Below are 8,173 nucleotides of genomic sequence, written 5' to 3'. Positions count from 1 at the left end.
TGTTAATAATATCACAGGATGTTAATAAGCCTTCCTCCAGTGCTGATGCCATGTTCTTCTTCAGCTAGTCCAGCTTCCAGGGTGATGTGCTCAACATATGGACTGAGTAAGTCTGGTGAGAGGATACGACCCTGAAGCACACTCTCCTGATTTTAAACCATGCAGTAGTCCCTTGTTCTTAGCACACCCTTGGATGCCATCAGGACCTTGTGCTCATGGCCTCCCTCATCTGGATGATGTGCCTTTGTCCTGTATAAGACTTCTTAAGCGTGCTCTTTAAATGTGGTATTTGGAGTCTGCTCTTTGTTTCCAAGCTCCACTGAAACTGTTCGCAACAGGTGACTTTGCTTCCAGCAGCACAGCAACAAGCCAGCCACCACTTTGGACAATCTGGCAGACAAGTGGTGCAAATGGACCCAGAACAGATCAAACAGTACTATATTCCTCTACTCACTTCTGCTATGGATAAATTGCTCAAGGTCTTTGAACATTAGATTATTTTAAAAATGGGGTTGGTACTAGTCACACTAAAACCAAACCCAGTGCTCCTGAGACAATTTGAACCCACAGTGACCCCATGTGTTACAGAGTGAAACTGCTTCCTAAGGTCTTCTTTGCCATAATCATTCTTCTGTGGTGCTGCTGGGTAGGTTCAAATCAACAGCCTTTCCCAGTCAGCAGTTGAGCACAAACCACTTGCATTATCTCCCAGGGACTGATAATAATGAATGTTCTTTGAGTGCTTACATTGAGCTAAGCACGATAGCAACACCCGTGCATACATCATCTGAGCTTCACAAAAACTCTAGGAGGCAGAAAGTATGATCAGTTCACTTTTACAGATAAGGAGAACGAGGCACCGAGTGGGTAGGAGAGAGGGTAGAAAAAGAAGGCACAGAGGTGCCTAGCTAGTCAATAAAAGCCAGGTAGGTCATCTGCAGCTAAGTACACTTCAGAGAATTCAGTAAGAATATAGTGCCATGGACCGAATTATATCCTCCTCCCTGACAACCCCCACCCCCCAAATATGTGTCCACTTGGCTAGGCCAGGATTCCCACTATGATGTTATTGCCCTCTATTTTGTGATGAATTGGCCGTGAGCTATTATGTTAATGAGCTAAGATTAGGTCCTATGGTTATGTTAATGAGGTAAAATTAAGGTGGGATGTGTTGGTGGGGGGGAAGGAAAGAGCTGGAGAGAGAGCAATAGAGTCCGACCCTTTCCCTGAAGCTGACCTGAATTCAGACTTCTTAGCCTCCTAAACTTAGAGCAATGTTTGCATCTACCCACGTGTAGTTGTTTCGGTCACAGCAGTACTGGAAAACGAGAAACACAGTTAGGAATCAAAGAAGGCATTCACTTTTACCCATTTGACCTACCTAAGGACGCTGCCTTCTGGTAAATATGAACTCTCTTAATTTCATGTTCTACCGCGTGCTTCTTCCCCAAGCTGCTCACAATGCAGATAACTGCCCCAGGTCACCCTTGTTTTCATTTAGAAGGGGTGGCCCGTACCGGGGCAGGTGACAGGGACAGTGGCTCTTATTCATCTGGGCAGCAGCTTCAGAGCTAATTCTAAACACAGGTGGTGAGAGAGACGGCCGACAGGAAGGGGAAGGGATCCACGCTGACATGTGCGAGAGGGAAGATTGATGGTTTCCCTCTCTCTTTTTCCCCAATGCATCGGCCTCGGGGCAGAGACGCAGGAGCTGCTGTGCTGGGGACAGAAAAATACACAGCACAGTGTCTACCTTGCTGCAACACTGATTAATGAGACTGAAATGACACAGAAAACAGGCAATGCTGCACAAAGAGAATTCACAGGCCTTTCTTTCTTTAATGATTTCAACAAGAGCAGTTCCCATAAACTGTCAGGTTAGAACTGGAATATCCCGCGGTTCGATCAAGTCAGGGGTGTACTTCGTGGAATGCAAGGAGCAAAGGGTGAGTGTGAAGGAGTCTGTGAGGAAGTGAGTTCATTCACGATTGGGTAGGTACAAAGTCTTCATGAATTCCCCTCTTCTATCTACTAGGCCAAAACATTTCACAAGTTCCGCCAGGTAAGGTGGCTATTTACTTACCTAACTTAAAGTGAAAAAAGAGCATGGGGATATACCATCACAAAGAGTTTGACCCGATTTAAAAGCGCACTTGCTTTTTACGACTCATAAACCCTATGACTAATTTGTCAAGTTGTACTACAGCTGCACGTTTCAAGACAGCACTGTTTCTCTCTAGAGAAGACGACTTGTAAGTTCAAGCATCATCTCTAGTCAATCACCCACTTGGCTTCCTACCTGCAGCTCCTCAAACTTGGCATTAGGGTGAAACCCGTGAGAACGGGAACTCGAGGAACTTGCCCTGTTTTTCTGGGCCTCGCCGCATTTCCAGCTTTTACAGGGTGTACCCTTGCCACCTTCCCTCACCATTTTAATGAAATATATTGGCAGTTTTTCTTTCCAGACAGGTTTCCGCCTTACACGTGTTCCCATTTTTCAGGCCTTACTGTAGATCCAAAACTTAAACTACTGACCCATGATCTCCTAGTCCAGATCCCCCAAAGCTGCACCATTTCTATATGTTCAATATTGCTTAATGGTCCACCCATCTACCCAGTCCCAATATTAGGAAAAATAAAACAGTTTCTGTCAATTCAATTCCAATTTATGATAACTCTATGTGAACATTATCCTTAAATACTACTTTGCTCCATCAGATTCCATGGATTTGAATCTTATCTCGTCCATAACTAGCTTTATGATTTTGGAAAATATTTATATCTCAGTTTCTTCAACTGAGATAAATATCTTTAATAGTACTACCAGATAAAATTACTATAAGAATGAAGGAAATTTGCATATAAAATGCATTGAGAACAGTTCCTGGCACATAGTAAGTGCTCAATAAATATGATTTATCATCATTGTCTAATCAATTAAGCCCTGAGATATTATTCTATACATTTTCACTTCTCTATCTTCACCAAGAGTCTAACCCTAACTTACTTGTTTCAATAGCTTCTGCCTAGTGCTCTTATCTTTTAGACCATCAGATTATCTTTTTAAGATAATGGGTCCCTACCAGTTCTTCTTTTTCTGCACAGGGAAGCACAAACCCCTTATGCTAGTGATTAAAATACTTTATAAAATGTCCTTACATACAGCTTACTTAAATATGGGGGATAAACCTTTGCATAAATAACCCTTAACTAAGCATATGAGAAATGTAACAAGAAATTTGAGGTGAACGCTTTATATTAATAATATACTACCTGTATTTAATCATCTAGCACTACAGATAAAACATATCCAACTAAAACCTCAGGAGTAAGCATTAGGATCTATGTTCCAATATATGTTCCAATGTAAAAAATATTCCAATTTTTATGTTCCAATGTAAAAAAATATTTATATACCCACTGACAGTTATCTGTTGCTGTCGTTAGTACTTGTCTGACCATTTCCAACTCAGAGCAACCCTATGTGTGAGAGAACGCAACGCTGCTTGGCGTTTGCCATGCGTACAGTTCTTGCTAGGTTCAAGGCCATGACGGTATCAGTCAGTCCATCTATCTCACTCAAAGTCATCCTCCTTGTTGCGGATCCTCTAATGTACCACGCATGATGTCCTTCTCTGGGGACTGGTCCTTCCTGATAGCCCATCCACAGGCAAATTCTCTACAGCACATTTTGGTGACACCTCTTCCAAGGCTAATGCATTCGTTCTTCTGGTAGTCCCTGGTACACTCAGTATTCTTTGTCAATACTATAACTCAAAGGCACCAATTAGTCTGCAGTCTCCTTTAGGTATTGTCCAGCTTTCGAGTGTACATAAAGTGATTGAAACTATTGTGCTTTGGGTCAGGTGAACCTCAATCTTCAAGCGACATTTTTGCTGTTTTAACTCTTTAAAGAAGTCTTATACAGCAGATGTTTTTAAAGCAATGTATCATTTGATTTTTTGGATGAATGCTGATTATGAACACAAGTAAAATGAAATCCTTGGTAACTTCAACATTTTATTATGATGTCCTTTATTAGTCCTGGTGTGAAGTTATTTGTTTTCTTATTATGTTTATGTGTACTCCATGCTAAAGGTTACAGTCGTTGATCTTCACTTTCAGTGAGCAAGGTTCTGTCATCTACATGCAGATTGAATAAGTATAGTGAAAGGATGCATGCCTGTCCTAGTTTTAAACTACGAGGTTTTCCCTTGTTCTGTTTTAATAACTGCCTTTAGGTCTATGATAGGTTCCACACGAGCAAAATTAAGTATTTTGGAATTCCTCTTCTTCCCAATATTATTCATGATTTGTTGTGATCCATACATTCAAATGTCTTTGCACAGTCAATAAAACCCAAATAAACACCTTGCTGGTATTCTCTGATTTCAGCTAAGTTCCAGCTGACGTCAGTAATGATATTTCTTCTTTCCACATCCTTTTCTGAATCTGGTTTGAATTTCTGGCAATTCCCTGTTGATGGACTACTACAACCATTCTTTAATTATCTTCAGCAAAATTTTACTTGCATATAGTGTCAATACTTTTGTTTGATGATTTCTGTGTTCTACCAAATCACCTTTCCAGGGAGTGGGAACAAATATGGATCTTTTTCCTGCTACTTGGCCAGGTGGCTAACTGACTTCAAATTTCTTGATGCAGACAAGCAAGTGCTTCCAGCCTGGCACCAGTACTCTGTTCATTCCTAGAGCTTGTTTCCTTGTGTGTGTCTAATGCGTTCAGCGCAGCTTGGACCTCTTCCTTCAATAATACTGGCTCTTGCTCATATGATGCCTCTGGAAATGGCTGAGTGTCTTTTTGGTACAGTGCCTTGTGTTCCTTCTATATTCTTTTAATGATTCCTGAGTTGTTCAGTATTTTGTCTATAGAATCAATATTTCTATTCATATTTGGTGGTACAATCATGGTTCCTATTTGTTTGCTCTGTGTGTGTTTGATCATAAAATAATGCTATTTTTTAAAAATCACCTATCTCATTGGGCCTACTAAATCCCAAGAATATTTTTTTAAGGAGGATTTACCCAAACTGGCATTTTAAAAATACTATTATCTCATCATATATTGTTGGATATGCTAAAGAAAACTTCATTTATAAGATAATCAGTATCTTAGTTTAACTTCTCTAATTCCTATTATATTATGTGGAATTTTTGCATTCTTATAATTATCAACTTGTGACTCTGTAAATCAAAGAAATGATTCCTTTATATTTTAACTTGACTTCTAATAACTCCAAAAGCCTGACTTTATTCACCAATGAAATGCTTTTGCTCCCTTTGCATTAAACACTGCCTTTCAATAAACAACTTCCAGTTCTAATTTTCAAGCATATCCTTTTTTTATAAATATACTTTGAGTCAAACATAATTTCCCCATCCAGTTCCACCCACCAAATGAGCACTTACTTCTCACTGTAATGATTTTTAGTGGAATTTTACTTCTGAGTTTTCAGGAGCTCCTAGCCCCAATAGGAAATTATACTGTATATACGGTAATTCTAAGAGTAAATGATCAGCATAAATAGAAGATTGGTCTTACGTTTAACACTTACAAACACGTTTGAAATGTCATGATTTCTTTAATCTACTTAGATGGCAAATTACTATCCCCGGAGCCCTAGTGGTAGAGGGGTTACTCAGCAGTTAAATCACAAGCAGCTCGGAGGGAGAAAGACTGGATTTTCTACTCCCGTTCTCTGAGTTAACAGTCTCAGAAGCCCACAGGGGGTCTCTATGAGTCAGCAGTGACTGGATGGCAGTGATTTTTTTTGTTGAGATAATTAATATCAACAAAATACTTGGTACCACAAGTGATAGCATGGTTGGCCGCAATAGGTGAAGTCTTAGCTGTTTTTATGAAGAATAATACTTTCATTTTGATATTTGACTATTAAAGCATCATAGGTACTCAGCAAGAAATTGCAAATGCTCCTGTCAAAGCCGTCATACACCGTAAGAAGTGTGAGGAATGTGTGCAGAAAATAGAGCGGAGCTGCTGTGTGGAGATGGGCAGACATCAGCGGAGTAAAGATGACACTCTTAAAATGCCACCAGCTGGGTTAATCTGAAGTGCTTTTCTTATTTTCAGTTTTGCTGAGAAATTCATGAATGTTTTTTCAAATACTGTTGGACAGGAAAATATTAGCCCAAATATTTTACCAGATAGCTTGTGTAACCAAGTGTTTCGCAAGTTTTCTTGTATTTCCCACTTGTCTGTCCCACACCCCACTGCACTGCTCAGTTAACAAGTCTCAAATCTACTTTCTAAGCCTTTTTTAGCACCCAATCCATTCCACGAACCACGTACATGTCTTCTTGTTGTTCTTAAGTGTCACGGAGTTGGCTCCGCTCCACAGCGGCCTTATGCATAACAGAAAGAAACACTGCCGGGCCTGCACCAGCCTCACAATCATTCCAATGCTTAAGCCATCGTATCAGCCACGGTGTCAATCCAGCTCCTTGAGGGCCCTCCTCCTTTTAGCTGCCCCTCTACTTTACCAAGCATAGTGTCCGTCTCCAGGGACTGGTCTCTCCTGACAACATGTCCAAAGTACATAAGACAAAGTTTTGCCATTCCTGCTCAAAGGAGCACTCTGGCCATACTTCTTCCAAGATAGACTGGTTTACCCTTTCAGCAGTCCACATACCTAACATATTGTCTTAGGTCCCTGAAAAAGCCATAGCCCTCTACCATGAAACAAATTTCAAGTTATCATTTAAAACCAAGTTCAAATGTCACCAATCCTTCAGTTTTCAAGTCAAGATGAGGTACATGCTCCTCTGAACACTATCATAGTATGTGCTTGTATTGTAATTTATTTTTCTTACAAGTCTACTACTTTCACCAGGCAGTGAAATACTTGATATTAACCATATTAACTCTGGCATCCATAAGTGGGAGTTCAATATACGAGGTAGAAATAGCTTCATTCTCAAGCTTATCAAGCATAGGAGCTTCAATCCATTGCACGCATGGTCCTAGGGATGAGGAAGGTAAAGGAGGAGGGGCATTTCCCAATATCTTCGTCCAGGCTACCTTTGCAAATGCTATTGTTGGATGCTGTCAACTGGCTCCAACGCATAGCGACTCTACTAGATGAAAGAGTGCTGATCCCGCACCATCCTCACAGCGTTTGAGCCCATGGTTATGGCCACCGTGCCAGTCCAACACTCATTGGGGGTTTTCCTCTTTTGGGGCTTACCCTCTCCTTTATGAACCACGATTCCTTCTCCAGGGATAGCTCCCTCCTGATAACTTGTCCAAAATGCATGAGACGAAATCTTACTGTCCTCACTTCTCAGGAATGATTTGAAAATGTTAGCTATTTTTCCCCCCAGCAGATGATAAATTCTAAGGTCAATTTTCATTTCTATAAAAAAAAAAAGGCAGTCAAAACAATATAAAACACATCAAGAGGTTCTCACGGAGAGAGCTGTAGGTGGCAGGTGGATTTCGGCAAAGGCTGTGGGTCCCAAGGGAGCAGGGAAGCCACCTTGTTCCTGGGCCGGCCAACTCCAGGCCAGTGCTGTCTACAGTAGAATCCCACCACATGTGTGTCCGCAAAGGCCTGCGCTGAGTCGAGGTGGGCCAGAGGGGACCGCCGTGGCTCCGTACCGGTCAGACAGAGCTTGGTGACAGGTGCACTTGGGGGTTCCTCGTGGACTTTGGGGCTGCAGCTTCGTCTGCAGGGTTGCAGAGAGCAGGGCCACCCTGGGGCCTGACACGCATTCTCTGGTGAGGGGCCGGGGGTCTTCCTCGGGCCCACAGACCTGCTGCTGTGGGTTTCCCCCAGCAGGCCGGGGCCAGGTGTCAGTCACCACCCAGGTGGCGAGGGTCAGCCCACAGAACCAACATCCTGGTCTCGGGGGCATTTTTTTTTAACATAGAAGTTGGGCACCCCCACCTTTTTTTCTCCCCAACAAGGGTGTGTGGGGTGTGTGTGTGTGTGTCTTTAAGGATGTTACATTACATAATGGAGCCGGGAGGACTAGAACCAACTCCCACGCCCAGCAGTGCACCGCGGAGGAAAGGCCAGGTGAGTGCCAGCTCTACCTGAGTTGACGGCGGTGGCCCAGGCCTGGGCGGTGAACAGAAGCCGACATTGAACTGGGCAAGAGCATGGGGGTTGGGAGACGGGCAGGGCTAGGGC

The 8,173-nt window shown here is 42.4% G+C and overlaps 1 protein-coding gene across 1 annotated transcript in view; it reads right to left on the bottom strand.

The window, feature by feature from the left end:
- WARS2 (tryptophanyl tRNA synthetase 2, mitochondrial) overlaps positions 1 to 8,173 on the bottom strand; it is a 102,415-nt gene that overhangs the window by 70,849 nt on the left and 23,393 nt on the right. The gene's annotated exons all lie outside the window — the stretch shown is intronic.

The sequence above is a fragment of the Echinops telfairi genome, unplaced genomic scaffold (assembly GCF_000313985.2).
Source record: "Echinops telfairi isolate 266 unplaced genomic scaffold, ASM31398v2 ScPeMD7_7466;HRSCAF=8504, whole genome shotgun sequence".
NCBI lineage: Eukaryota > Metazoa > Chordata > Mammalia > Afrosoricida > Tenrecidae > Echinops > Echinops telfairi.
This window is presented reverse-complemented; position numbering and strand designations above follow the sequence as displayed.